Source organism: Gossypium hirsutum, chromosome A07 (genome assembly GCF_007990345.1).
Source record: "Gossypium hirsutum isolate 1008001.06 chromosome A07, Gossypium_hirsutum_v2.1, whole genome shotgun sequence".
NCBI lineage: Eukaryota > Viridiplantae > Streptophyta > Magnoliopsida > Malvales > Malvaceae > Gossypium > Gossypium hirsutum.
The window spans coordinates 68,626,701-68,641,499 of record NC_053430.1 but is presented as its reverse complement, the minus strand read 5'-3'; positions in this window follow the sequence as shown (position 1 = coordinate 68,641,499).

The window sequence follows — 14,799 nt, the reverse complement described above, 5'->3', positions numbered from 1 at the left end:
CTCAATGCTCAGACGAGGATGGTAGTGGATGCTTCTGCTAACAGTGCTCTCCTTTCTAAGTCTTATAATAAGGCTTACGAAATCAACGAGAGGATTGCCAGTAACAATTATCAGTGGCCATCCAAACGAGCCACGTCAAGAAGACGAGTCACTGGAATACATGAATTGGACGCTCTCACTTCACTGGCATCTCAAGTATCTTCAATCTCTTCAATGCTTAAGAATCTTACCACTAATGGGTCTAACAGTTTTGTAGCCCAACCACCTCACCAATTTAAGAGTATAGCCTGTGTTTATTATGGGGAAGGACATTTGTTCGAAGAATGTCCATCGAACCCCGAATCCGTATATTACATGGGTAACCAGAACCAAAATCGAGGAAGGTAAGGACTGCAATCCAACTTCTATAACCTATCGTGGCGAAACCACCCGAATTTTTCCTGGAGTAACCAAGGGGTTGGAACCAGTAACAACTACTCTCAACTAGATCGACTCAGCCGCTTAGTTTTTCCCAACAAGCTTAGAAATTAGCTCAGGTTGAATCATCCAATAGCTTAGAGAATTTATTAAATGCATACATGGCGAAAAACGACGCCACTCTAAGGAATTTGGAGAATCAAGTGGGCCAGCTTGCTACTGAACTTAGAAATCGACCACAAGGTGCTTTACCTAGTGATACAGAGAATCCAAGAAAATCGAGGAAAGAACATTGCAAAGAGTTAACATTGAGGAGCGGAAAGACAGTAGAGCCTAACACTATCGAAGCTTAAAAGGAGCTAGCTGATGCTCAAGACTAAGAGGAAGTTCAACCGAGTGTTGAAATTCTAGTTTCACAAGAACCAGGATCTGCAAAACCCGACAAGGTAATTCTAGAACCAGCTAATTCCAATCAACTAACAACTCTGTTAGATGCAGAATTGCCGCAGAAAATGAATCAACCAGTTCCAGTAAAGAAACCTCCACCACCCTACCCTCAAAGACTTCAGAAGCAAAAGCAGGAAATTCAATTCAAGAAATTCCTAGATGTACTCAAGGAACTTCACATCGACATCCCGTTGGTTGAAGCACTTGAACAAATGCCGAACTACGTCAAATTCATGAAAGATATCCTATCCAAAAAATGAAGACTTGGAGAATTTGAGACGGTAGCTATGACGAAAGAATGCAGCGCATATCTTCAAGACAAATGATCCTGAGATTTCGTGATAGGTTTTAAATATTTATAATTACTCGTTCTCGAACTAACTATTATCACGATGTAGGCAAGTGTACCTATTGAACAGTAGTATAGTTTTAGTAAGACCAGATTCTCGAACCCAAAAGAACTAAAAGTACTAGTAATGACAGTCTTTTTATTATCTAGCCTAAGAATAAAGAGGTTTTGTTTTAATTGACTAATTATCTAAACTAAGAACGCATAGAGAAAATAATTGGGGAATTGCTTTTGGGAAAAATCGATTGACTTAAGACGATAGCTAAGGGAAAATCCACCTAGACTTTACTTGTTATTCTGGCTCCGAATCAGACGATTTATTCATTCAACTTGTTCTGTAGAGATCCCTAAATTATGTTATTATCCCTATTCAAGACTAATAACGTCTAATCCCTAGATTGAATAACTGAGACTTTTCTCTAATTAACACTCTAGGGTTGCATTAACTCGATCTATGGATCCCCTTATTAGGTTTCATCCTAATCCGGCAAAATCTTGTCACCCTATGTCTAGGCGCGCAATCAACTCCGGTTAATTATGACAAATGTACTCTTAGACAGGGTCTATTCCTCCTCTGAATAAGAGCTTGTCTTGAATCAGTATCCTGGGATATCAAAACAAGAATTAAGAATACATAATTAAGAACAAGTTAAATATTTATCATACGATTCAGAAAATAATAACAAGATTCGTCTTAGGTTTCATTCCCCTTAGGTATTTAGAGGTTTTAGTTCATAACTAAATAAGAAAACATCTCAGAATAATAAAGAATACAAAGCATAAAGAAAACCCAAAACTCCTGAAGGGGAATTGAGGAGAGATCTTCAGTCTTGATGATGAATCTGGCTTCTGAAATGAATCGATCGGCTTCCTTGGAGTAATTTCTTACCCCCTATTCCCCGTCTCCTTTTTCCTCCTCCTCTAGGGTGTATTTATAGGCTTTGGAATGCCTAAAATCCCTCAAAATTGACCTTTTCCGAATTGGACTCAACTTGGGCTCGGCAGGGACACGCCCGTGTTCGAGCCTGCCAAATTGACATAGCCTTGTGGTCTGCCCGTATGAGGAGGTCCAGGCTGTGTTGATTTCATACTTTGGCCCATTTTCTTCATTTTTGGCCCGTTTCTCGTTCCTTTCACTCTCCTATGCTCTTCTAAGTATAAAACATGAAATTAAAGCATTAGGAGCATCAAATTCACCAATTCTAATGAGAAATAATCCATAAAATGCATTAAACATGGGGTAAAAATATGTATAATTTACGGTTTATCAAATACCCCCACACTTAAGCATTTGCTTGTCCCCAAGCAAAATTCTCAACTCATAATCAAAATAAATTCTTCTCAACTTATAATTTATGTCGATAATATCTCACATTAATCCATAAGTAATCCATAAGAACATAAAAGTTCCAAACATTCCAAGTTGAGCATTTTATTCATGCAAACATAGGTGTCTCTCCTCATCTAAGTAATTACCTTCGATTCAGAATATCACAGAGTTTTACATCCTCACTAAAGATTCACTCAAATCACTCGAGGTGTTTAAGGACAATAAATGAAGCACTCAATAGTTAATAATGAAAAGTCATTACCATAGGCTTGCATGAAAATCAAATCTCCACCACTATAATTTAAGATGATACATCAATCAAAAGGTCTTTAGAGGGTTGTAATGAGGCTTGGTTAGGGGGTGTGGTCACAAGCTGAAAGAAAGGGTTAGAATCGAGATTGAATTGAAAAATTACCTAACTAGAAAAAGAGTTAATCTTCACTTGCGTACAACAGAGCTTCTTCTCAGTACATTTTTTTTAAGAACAAGTTAAATAATCAAACAAGACATATCTAAGCAATTTCTTCAATTCAAATCTCGACAAAAATAGGAATCAAATTAATTTAAGGGATTTCAACAATAACGGGTTAAGGGTTAATATTGAGGTTAATACAAGGAATGGCTTGTTAGGCTCAAAGGGGTTTACTAGGGGTTAATCATGGAGGTAGGCTTTTCATGGCATAAGTGGGTTAATCCTAAGTGCCTTAATCATTTTGACATATCAAATCAAATGGTGTGGTCTCGACATGCATAATCAAGCAAGTTCTAGAATAACAGTTCAATATTGACGCACTCAAAGCAATAATAAAAGTGAGCATGAAATAATTAATAGATGCTCAAAAGGCTCAAAAATCTCACAAAAATTATGGCTTTTTGATGTTTAGACTCGTGAATTCCAATTCAAAGTAATACCTAGACTTGGGGAAACAACCTATAATTTTAAATTCTTAAAAATCAACTTATCATGCTTAATTCTCTAATGTCTTAAAGTTTAAACAATCAATGCATAAATCCCTATGTTTTAATTCAAGATATATCAATCAAAATTATAAATCAATTAAACTTTATCCTAAATATGATATGAAAGCTTTTCAAGAGAATAAGGCAATCATTCAGCGATTTTTCTGATAATGAAATAAATATTCCCCCCACACTTAAGACGTACATTGCCCTCAATGTACAAAGATAGATATTAAAGTATAAAAATAAGATAGGGAGAGAAGTGAAACTTCCTATATGATGAATTCCTAGAACTAGAGTTTTGGAGTGTAATCGGTTCGAGAGTGGAGGAGGATACTCTGGTGGTTGTAGAGGTTCATTAGTCCATAAGTCCTGCACCAAAAGAATATTATATCTAGTGATAGCTATGGTCATGGTCGATCAGGAGATGGCAGTCGTGGAGAACCTTTCTCGATGGAGTTTTAGTTCCTATGTGACGATGAGCTTAAGAGCTCTATATAACTGTGATAAAATCAGGAACTTTTTAGGGGATATTAGGGAGAATAATTACTCAAAAAGAAATAATAGAAATTAATAATGAAAAATAAAATTTCTAAAATCTAATAAAAATAAAAAGTAGTTTCAATTAAAATTAAAAACATAAAATAATAAATAAATATTTTTAAACATCTTCATCGTTGGATGGTTCACAAGGTGGGACTGGCGATGAGATGTGAAGACACTAACAAATCTACTGTAGAGTAGCATCAATGTTGTCAAATCGTTGAAAATGCTGCTGTTAAAATCGAGTGAGGCGCTCAGAGATGTCAGCATATGAAGCCGTTGCATGAACTGGACGAGAAGGTAGTGGTAGCTGAGTCGGTGGGTCCTCGTGCTGTGGGGGGACATCATTAGGAATGTCCTCGTAGGCCTCCTCCTTAGTAGATTGGGCAAGACGATACTGGGGAGTGCAGGTTCCTCAGTGCCTCTCGATCATTCTCATGCTAAGCATGCTCGAGATGCCTTGTGGAGACATCTGGCCGATGAGGGTGAGGGATGATTCTTGGGCCGCGGTGTTGAGGAGCCCGAAGTTTCGTGCCAATTGAGTCACGTAAGGGCCAATGGAGATAACCTCCTTCCTATGTCGCTCTTTCTGGTGCTGAATAGCGAGGGCGATGAAATAGGCAAGGTCGATGACGTACCCGTATGACATGCACCATAAGAAGTAGGCATCGTGGGTGTTGACGACGCCAGTGCTCTCTCGCCTCCTTGTAATCGTGTGAGCTAAAATAACGAGTAAGTACCTCAGGGATGGTGGGAGAACTGATGCCTTGGTGCGGTTAGGATTGTAGGAGGCTGCGCCAGGGGCCAAAGTGTGCCAGCACTTCGAGAGGGAGAAATGTATGTAGCGACTAAGAGCATGTAGTTCATTCTCTTCCTTGAACTCCTCCGTACAGCACCGAACTCTGGGACGCTTAGCTGGCGAATTAATCCGCTTAGGTGAAATTGAACCATGCTGGGATCATCGTAGTTCGTCATTACGGTCTGAAGATGGAAAGTTGAGCATAGTTCTATCGTGAGCTCAAGGTATGTTGCCTCAATAATCCCAAAGAATAGCTCCCAAGGGTTGGTGGTTAGGAGGAATCGAATCAGCCAACTGAACTTGTTCTATAGCAGCTCAGTCGATACAGCGACCCGCAATTAAAGGTCGAGCCCAAAGTATCTGGAACAGTTCTTCCTGGGTCCCTTGGGGGAACTATAGGAGAGGGTGACGAATTTTCGCGGTTGGACCCACAGAAGAAGACGCTCCTTTCCTCTTCTTTGAAGCAGGTACGGTGGTTTTCTTTCCACGTGAAGATGACATTAAAAATCATGTAATATAAAGTATAATAATAATAGGTAAATGAATTCGAAGAAGTAGAAGGCATGAATTTTGAACTAACTATTTCAGCTAAAACTAATAATATGAAGCAAACTCAACCACAGTAATAATGAGAATTGGAATAGAAATGTAATGGGTATGAGGTTTTCCTAATCTCAATTTAACATGGAATATATGATAACTTGATTTAGCACGAAATGTATGATAACTAACCTAATAATGCAAATTCAATGATAGAAAAATGAACAATAGTTCAAAAGATATGAAGATTATGTTGATAATAAGCATTAGAAATAAGTAAAATAGAAGTGAAAGGAGTAAACAAACGCTAAGGGAAAGAGATTGAGCGTCAAAAATGAAGTGGGAAGCATCGCACGGGCGTGGCAAGGAGGCCGTATGGAGTTGCAGCAGCTAGGGTTAGGGTTTTTGAATGGGGAAGAAAGTGAATAGTGTAGGGTATTTACAGATTTTGGGCCACACGGCCAGGGCACACGTCCGTGTTCCCCAATTTCAACCCGTGTGATTTGCGAATTTCAAATTTGGGCGTGTCTGACATTTAGTAACGCCCGTGTTCCTCGAGCATGTGGGTGCACACGGTCGTGTCTCATGGCCGTGTCTGGCATTGTTCACTTCTCCCAAGCCCATGTGGGAAATCCCCACGCCCGTAGCAATCTAATAGGTTCGACCACGGGTGTTAGACATGGGCGTGTCACACGCCCGTGCTGTTTTAACAGGTTCAACCACGGGTCTTCCATACGGGCGTGTCACCCTCCCGTGTTGTTTTGGCAAGCTCGACCACGACCATGTCACACAGTCGTGGCATTTTATCGTAGCCCGTGTTGGGGAAATCCTTGCCCTGTTTTCACACGGCCATAAGCACGCCCATGTGCTTGGCCGTGTCTCTGTGGAAAACCTGTATTAAAAAGCTCCGTTAGTAAGTTAGATGTTGAAGACTAAATTTTGGAAGAAGTTAATACAGTTAGTGCTCGAGTTGCCTCCCGAGAAGCATTTATTTATAGTCTAAGCTTGACTTACCTCTCTGTTGTATGATCATGGTGATTCGAGGAGTTTATACTCCTCATTCCTACTATCAATCTAAAAATAAAGTTTTAAACGGGTATTGTTTACCTTAAAAGTGCCAAACTTTGGATGACTCACCTCCACCGTACCGAATGGAAAAATACTGAGTACCGTAAGAGGGATTTCCTCATTCAGTGTGGTAGTGACAATGTGGGGATCTGCAGCATCTATTGAGACTTTAACACGAACCTTAAGTTGATTTGGAGAGGTATTTGGCTCGTTCTGGCGTAGTTTCAGTTTATCGTGTGTTCTCGGTTTATGTGTTCACCATTCATCTAGCTTCTCTACTTGCAGGCTTCGTTCTTCATAAATAGAACCTCTACTATTGTTCGAGAGTGGCTCATGTACTTCCTTCAGACTTATCTCCTGCAAAGTGGGTTGTATCATGTGGTCAGTTTTAATAGAATGGTTTAGACAATCACCTTCAATTTCTGATGTGTTGTCAAAATTATGAGCTTGAAGGGTGAGTGTTTCGTCTGCTACGCGAAGCATGAGTTCATCTGTGCCAACATCAATAATTGTTTTAGCAGTTGCTAAAAAGGGCCTTCCTAGGATTAAAGGAGTATTGCTATCCTCCTCTTTGTCTAAAATAATGAAGTCAACGAGAAATATAAATTTATCGACTTTGACTAGCACATCTTCAATAATACCCCTAGGAAATCTTATAGTTTTATCTGCTAATTGAATGCTTATCCTAGTCTATTTGGGTTTCCTGAGACCTAGTTGCTTGAACATTTTAAGAGGCATGACGTTGATACTAGCCCCTAAATCAGCTAATGCATTATTAACATTTAAACTACCAATTAAGTAAGGAATCGTAAAACTCCCTGGATCTTTAGTTTGTTCGGTAGCTTATTTCTTAGAATAGCTGAGCACACTGCGTTTAGCTCCACATGCGACGCCTCGTCCAACTTCCGCTTATTTGCTAAAAGCTATTTTAAGAATTTCATTGCGTTTGGCATCTGCAATAGAGCTTCAATAAATGGTAAGTTAATATGTAATTTTTTTAAGAGTTTAAGGAATTTACCAAATTGTTCATCTGAGCGGTCTTTCCTTGTTGCGTTGGGGTATGGTACATGAGGTTTATATTCAACATTTACTGATTTGTTTGTATTTTGATCTACCTCACCTTGACCTTTGCTTACCATAGTTTCTTGTCGCGGTTCTGGTTCAGGCTCCACAAATCCTTATTCATCTTGAACATTAATCGCGTTGAGCTATTCCCTTGGGTTGGGTTCAGTATTACTTGGCAAACTACCTTGTGGTCATTCGGAGATTAGTTTGGAAAGCTGGCCTATCTGAGTTTCGAGCCCTTAGATCGACGCTTGTTGATTTTTAAGTGCTGTCTCGGTGTTCTGAAAATGAGTTTCTAACACTGGTATAAACTTTGAGAGCATCTCTTCAAGGTTTGGCTTCTTTTCCTGTTGGTAGGGTGGTTGCTGAAAACTCGGAGGATGTTGTGGTCTTTGATTTCCTTGGCCTCCCCACAAAAAATTGGGATGGTTCCTCCAACCTGCATTGTAAGTGTTACTAAATGGATTGTTTTGAGGTCGAGGATTATTACCCATGTAGTTTAGTTGCTCGTTATCCATGTTATGGCTATAAGGTTGGTATTTCGAATGGCTTGGTCCACCGCTACTTGCTTCGCACTGCATTACTGGGTGAACCTGTGAAGAACTATGAAAACCATCAATCTTTTTATTCAAGAGTTCTACCTGATTTGACAGCATGGTGACCGAATCGACATTATAAACACCGGCGGTTTTTGTTGGCTTTGTCCTCATGACTTGCCACTGATAGTTATTCAGTGACATCTCTTCAATAAACTCAGCATAATCATACATAGTGCATGGAGCAGGATTTTGATTAGCCGCAATTGCAGGAGGTAGCTGATTGTCTTGGTTTTCAGCCATCTCTTTGATTGGGGATAGAGTATTGTCTTCTTGCTCGTTCTCTGTGTATCATAAGCTTCGCCTTTTTTCTCTTTGATTTCTGCGAACTGTACGATCGATTTCTTCGTCAAAAAGTAATGGTCCTGATGGGTTTCTTCTTGTCATAAACTATAAAAACCTGCCAAGAAAAAGTAAGTTAATAAATAATAATAATAAAATTAAATTAAATCGCAAGAAAAATAAATGGATAAAGTAATAAAAATTGAGCGTTCCTAATATTTCAGTTCCCTAGCAACGGCGCAAAAAAAACTTGATCGCGAGATTTCGTGATAGGTTTTAAATATTTCTAATTAGTCATTCTTGAACTAACTATTATCGCGATGTAGGCAAGTGTACCTATCGAACAGTAGTATAGTTTTAGCAAGACCGGATTGTCGAACCCAAAGGAACTAAAAGTACTAGTAATAACTGTCTTTTTATTATCTAGCCTAAGAATAAAGAGGTTTTGTTTTAATTAACTAATTATCTAAACTTAGAACGCACAGAGAAAAGAATTGGGGAATTGCTCTTGGGAAAATTCGATTGACTTAAGACAATACCTAAGGAAAAATCCACCTAGACTTTACTTGTTATTCTGGCTCCGAATCGGATGATTTATTCATTCAACTTGTTCCGTAGAGATCCCTAAGTTATGTTATTATCCCTATTCAAGACTAATAACGTCTAATCCCTAGATTGAATAACTGAGACTTTTCTCTAATTAACACTCTAGGGTTGCATTAACTCGATCTATGGATCCCCTTATTAGGTTTCACCCTAATCCAGCAAAATCTTGTCACCCTATGTCTAAGCGCGCAATCAACTTCACTTAATTATGACAAATGTACTCTTAGACAAGGTCTATTCCTCCTCTGAATAAGAGCTTGTCTTGAATCAGTACCCTGGGATATCAAAACAAGAATTAAGAACACATAATTAAGAATCAGTTAAATATTTATCATCCGATTCAAAAAATAATAACACGATTCGTCTTAGGTTTCATTCCCCTTAGGTATTTAGGGGTTTTAGCTCATAACAAAATAAGAAAACATCTCAAAATAATAAAGAATACAAAACATAAAGAAAACCCAAAACTCTTGAAGGGGAATTGAGGAGAGATCTTTAGTTTTGATGATGAATCCGGCTTCTGAGATGAATCAATCGGCTTCCTTGGAGTAATTCCTTACCCCTTATTCTCCATCTCCTTTTTCCTCCTCCTCTAGGGTGTATTTATAGGCTTTGGAATGCCTAAAAGCCCTCAAAATTGGCGTTTTTCTGAATTGGACTCAACTTGGGCTCGGGAGGGACACGCCCGTGGCACACGCCTGTGTTCGATTACTTCAAGCCGTGTTCGAGCCTGCCAAATTGACACGGCTGTGTGGTCTGCCCGTGTGAGGAGGTCTAGGCCTTGTTGGTTTCGTACTTTGGCCCATTTTCTTCGTTTTTGGCCCGTTTCTCGTTCCTTTCGCTCTCCTATGCTCTCCTAAGTATAAAACAGGAAATTAAAGCATTAGGAGCATCGAATTCACCAATTCTAATGAGAAATAATCCATAAAATGCATTAAACATGGGGTAAAAATATGTATAATTTACGGTTTATCAACAAACTACCCCCAAAGTTGAAGGATCCTAAATGTTTTACCATACCTTGCAACATTGGAGCAACATATTATGGTAAGCCACTATGTGACTTGGGTGCAAGTATAAACTTGATGCCTATGTCAATATTTAGAAAGTTGGGGATAGGGGCAGTTAGACCTACTACGGTTACACTTCAACTAGCAGATCGATCCTTAGCACATTCAGAAGGAAAAATCGAGGACGTATTGGTATGACTAGATAAATTTATCTTCCCTGCTGATTGTGTTATCCTAGACTTTGAAGCAGACAAAGAAGTGCCAATTATCCTAAGAAGACCATTCTTAGCAACAGGAAAGACCTTTATTGATGCACAGAAGGCCAAGATTACGATGCATGTTTAGGATGATCAGGTAACATTTAATGTTTTTAAGTCTATGCGATTTCCTGACACAATTGATGATTGTTCTGCAGTATCTGATTTAGAGGATTTAATAGTGGAAAATGAGCTCAACTCTGTTGAGGATCCGTTGGAACAAATTTTGACATCAAATCCTCCAAATGATGAAGAGGAGGATGAATACTTAGCCTTATTAGAAGCTAATCAAACGGGATTTAATCCACAATCCGGTTTTGAATCTTTGGAGCTTAAGAATAGGGAGTATGCCCAACTAAAAGCGTCAATCGAGGAACCATCTAAATTAGAACTCAAGGTATTACCTTCACATTTAAAATACGTTTCTACTCTGTCTTTGATTGTTTCAGCAGAATTAACTACTGAGCAAGAAGAGAAACTTATCTCGGTGTTGAAATAATTTAAGAAGGCTATCGGATGGACCATAGCCGATATCCGCGATATTAGTCCATCTGTATGCATGCACAAGATTATCCTGGAAGATGGAGAAAAAGGGACGATTGATGGAAAACAAAGACTGAACCCCATCATGAAGGACGTGGTGAAAAAGGAGATTATCAAGTGGTTAGATGCAGGGATCATTTATCCCATCTCAGACAATTCGTGGGTAAGTTTGGTCCAGTGCCTGCCAAAGAAGGGAGGTATCATAGTCTAGAGAACGAGAATAATAAGTTGATACCAACTAGAACAGTTACGGGATGGAGGATTTGCATCGATTACCGGAAGCTGAACAAGGCGACTAGGAAATTTCACTTCCCTTTACTGTTCTTGGATCAGATGTTGGATAAACTCGCAGGGTGAGACTATTACTATTTTCTCGATGGATACTTAGGGTATAATCAGATTACATTAGCACTGGAAGATTAGCATGAGACAACGTTCACCTGTCCGTACGGTACATTTGCATTTCAACGCATGCCATTTGGTTTATGTAATGCACCTGCTACATTTCAAATATAAATGATGTATATTTTTACTGACATGGTTGAGAAGTACTTGGAAGTTTTTATGGATGCTTTTCAGCATCCGGAGATACTTACGATGATTGCTTAGCCAATCTAGCTAAGGTACTAAGGCGATGCAAAGAAACGAACCTAGTATTTAACTGGGAAAAGTGCCATTTCATGGTGCGAGAAGGAATTGTTCTAGGGCATCGGATAATGAGACATGGGATCAAGATAGATAAAGAAAAGGTAGATGTTATCAAGAAACTCCCACCTCCAACATCTGTAAAGGGTGTTAGGAGCTTTTTGGGCCACACCGATCTCTATCGAAGATTTGTCAAGGACTTCTCCAAAATTGCTAAACCCTTATGCAAACTATTGGAGAAGAACATGACGTTCAAGTTCGATGATGAATGCCTAAAAGCTTTCAAGGATTTGAAGAGTCGATTAGTTACGGCACCGATAATCGTCACACCAGATGGGATTTGCCATTTGAATTAATGTGTGATGCAAGTGACTTCGCGATAGGAACTATCATGGGCTAGTGAAGGAACAAAGTTTTCCATCCCATCTACTATGCAAGCTGAACTCTTACAAGAGCTCAACTGAACTATGCAATAACAGAAAAAGAGTTACTTGCTATTGTATTTGCTTTTGACAAGTTTCGATCTTATCTTGTAGGTACCAAAGTAACTGTTTATACAGACCACTCGGCAATTAAGTACTTACTTGCCAAGAAAGATGCTAAGCCGAGACTGATCCGATGGGTGCTTCTACTTCAAGAGTTCGATTTAGAAATTCAAGATCAGAAGGGAGTAGAAAACCAAGTAGTAGATCTCTTGTCCAGATTGGAGCCGTAAGAAGGGAATTCTCCTATCATACCAATTCAAGAAACATTTCCAGATGAACACATACTAAAGGTAAGTCATGTCCATAGTACCCCTTGGTTTGCTGATATTGCTAACTATTTAGCTTGTGGTTTGATGCCAATTGATAAGACTTATCAACAAAGGAGAAAGTTTCTTCACGATGTGAAGTACTATTTCTGGGAAGAGCCATATTTTTTTAAAAGATGTGCAGATCGGATGATCAGGAGATGCATGGCAGAAGATGAAGTACAAAAGATTTTATACCCTTGACACTCAGCTCTGAGTGGGGAACACTTCAGAGGTACTCGTACGGTGGCCAAAATATTGCAAGTGGGATTCTTTTGGTCGACACTATTCAAGGATGCATATGCGCACGTAAAGAGCTGTGACCATGTCAAAGGGTCGGAAATGTCACCAACAGAAATGAAATGCCTCGAATAAACATTATTGAGGTAGAATTGTTCGATGTATGGGGTATCGACCTTCTTGGTCATTTCCCTCTTTCTTTTGGTCACAAGTATATATTAGTAGTAGTAGACTATGTGTCCAAGTGGGTCGAGAATGAAGCTTATCCGACAAACGATGCTAAGGTTGTAATTAAGTTCTTGCAGAAACACGTGTTCACAAGGTTTGGAACCCCAAGAGCTATCATTAGTGATGAAGGGTCCCACTTTGTGAACAAGTGGTTAAGATGGTTATTAGACAAGCACGGAGTGAAACACAAGGTTGCAACAGCTTACCATCCGCAGACGAATGGGCAAGCTGAACTGAAAAATAAGGAAATCAAAGGCATACTTAAAAAGGTAGTTTGCCCAAACTGACGAGATTGGTCCAAAAGGCTAGACGGTGCTTTACGGGCTTACAGAACAGCTTACAAGACGCCTTTAGGGATGACACCCTACAGGTTGGTCTTTGGGAAAGCATGCCATCTACCCTTAGAGTTAGAGCACAAGGCTTACTGGGCTCTTTAACAACTCAACTTGGATCTTAAGCTTGCTAAAGAGAAACGGATGCTTCAACTCAATGAGCTAAAGGAACTTCAGCTATTCTCCTGCGAAAATGCCAAATTACTCAAGGAGAGATTTAAGAAATGGCATGACAAGAACATTCAAGTTCGATAATTTGAAGCAGGTTAGTGAGTTTTGTTATTTAATTCCAGACTAAAGTTCTTCCTAGGTAAGCTAAAATCATGTTGGTCTGGTCCATTTACGATTCGTCGCATCTATCCATACGGAGTTGTCGAGCTCCAAGGTAAGGAAGGTAATTTTTGAGTTAACGCTCAGCGCCTGAAACACTATTAGGGAGATAAGATTGAACAGAATGAAATTTCATTCATTTTATCGGATGTTGAAAATTTTCTTATTTTTCTTTTTAATAAATGATTTAGGGTATATTTTCAAGATTAATATGTTTAAATAAATTCTGTCTAGGAGATTAGAACTTAAGTGGGACCGCTTGTGACCCCTCCAATCTTTCTTGGGAATTGATTTTAACATAATTTTCTAAAAAATTATTCTCTAAATAGAAATTTTAATCTTTTAGGTTTTTCAAATAAAACGGTCAGTTTTGACCCAAGTTTTAAATTGCAACTCAATTTCAAATTTTCATTAAGCCTAAGGACTTAATTGAATTACTTTTAAAATTTGGTTGCTCTTTTCGTAAATAATAAAAATTAGATGCCTCTTTTTTTAAATATTAGCAAGAAATTCTTGAGGAACTTATAGTTCCAGGTTCTAAGGGGATTGTGTCAAAGAAAGGAATCCACACCTGTTGAAGAGAATCGTTGACACCACTTGCAAATGGTATAGCCAAGGCACAATCACAGATTGGGACCTCTACCAAGTAGCTGGAGACTCAGTTCTACAGAAACGAGCTGAAGTAAGTGAGGAACCAGAGGACCCTGATGAAGAAAAAGGTCCCACGATGCAATCATTTGAAGTTCTTGATGATGAAACTTCAATGTTTAGAGCTCAATCGCCGAGCCCAGACCATCGAGATGAGCTATCAAAATTGATGGACTTAATGCAACATATGTGTAACATCCCGAATTAGGGCCTAATCAGAATAGTGGTTTTGTGACCACAAATCTGAGATAGAAATAATTATTTTATAATTATTTTGAGGTTTATGATATGATTGCATGATTGTGTGAAAATTTCGTGATGAAATTTTATGCATAAAGTGCTTAAGTTGAGATTAGGGACTAAATCGAATACTTTGCAAAACTTGAATTCTAGAAGTTTTTAGTATGAAATTGCTTTGGAATATTAATGAGGAGGTCTTAATAGCAATTTGACCAATTTTTAAAATTTTGGACAAAAATGGGCTTGTACATAAAAATTTTCAAAGAAAGGTATTAAGGTAATTTAGTCATTTTATAATTAAAATTAATTAAAAGGGAAATTAAGGCCAAAATGTGTTCATCTTCTCCATGCCTTGGTCGAATCTTACCTGTCTCCATAGCTAGGGTTTCTTCAACTCCCAAGCTTTATAGTAACTGATTTCAAGCCCCGTTTTTAATGATTTTTATGTTTTTGAAATCCCGATAGCTCGATTTAGTTTATGCTAGCAATAATTCAACCTAGGGTTTATATTTGAAAAAATACCTATAGGTGAAA